The following is a 993-nucleotide window of genomic DNA, read 5'->3' as shown; positions in this document are numbered from 1 at the left end:
TTTGACAGTCAGCTAAGGAAGTCGTTGGAAGTAAATTTTGGAAAATAATTTAAGTTATGTTCGGGACTTTGTTCGTAGACGATTCCATTTTTTAACACTCTACACTGTTATTTTACTAAAGCGCAGTAAGTTCTCTTGCTATCGATGTAATTTTTCGAACTGATACTGCGAGGACACAGCGCTTAATTATTGAGCACTCCTTTATTACTCTAAAAGTACCTAGCGGTTCTCTGTACTCGCAAAATACGATCAGACCTCACTCAGTAGCAGTTTCTCCATTCCTGTTATTATGCTTATTTGCGCATTTACAATCCAAAGTACTGTAATATATGCCGCCTATGCGTCGCCTACTTTAAATGACGCTCTGGCACATACAACTGCCTACGAAATATTAGCAGTTCGACATACGCATGTACACTGACATATACAACTTTGCTTCCGCCGTTTTCCAATAGATGTCTCTAGGGTTAAGCACAGGTCGATTAAATCGTTTTATATCGATCTTGGACATTTCCCTGCAAGGCGGAGGAAACAGATTGCACAAACACATTGAAACATTTTCAGCTGTTCACTAACACTGTTACCTTTTCTGGAATTTTCAATTGAATGGGAGAAGTAAGATAGAGAAAAACTATCGACATTCTAAACATATTGTAATATTAACTTGCTAGAATAGGAGAGACGAATGCCCAATTTCTCAAGAAGAAGAAAACGAAAAGAGCAGTTCATTTGGATTTTAAAGAGGTAAGTTCGTTATTTCATAATTTGAAATTTTATAATTAATTTCATTTATATATATATATATGTTATTAATTTCTTTTATATAGAGTAAGCGAAAAAGCTTAACAAGGAGAAAAAGGTAAGCATTGTGAATTGAATGTCGTGTGTGTAATTAAAGTTTTTAATATAACAGAAATCATTTGGAGCATTTGGATACGTATAACAAAGACGCACCATTTAATTAGCCGCATCACCGGTGACTTGGAGGATGAG

Source organism: Bactrocera neohumeralis, unplaced genomic scaffold (genome assembly GCF_024586455.1).
Source record: "Bactrocera neohumeralis isolate Rockhampton unplaced genomic scaffold, APGP_CSIRO_Bneo_wtdbg2-racon-allhic-juicebox.fasta_v2 cluster10, whole genome shotgun sequence".
Taxonomy (NCBI): domain Eukaryota; kingdom Metazoa; phylum Arthropoda; class Insecta; order Diptera; family Tephritidae; genus Bactrocera; species Bactrocera neohumeralis.
The sequence above is the reverse complement of the archived record's forward strand: the minus strand, read 5'-3'. Positions refer to the sequence as shown.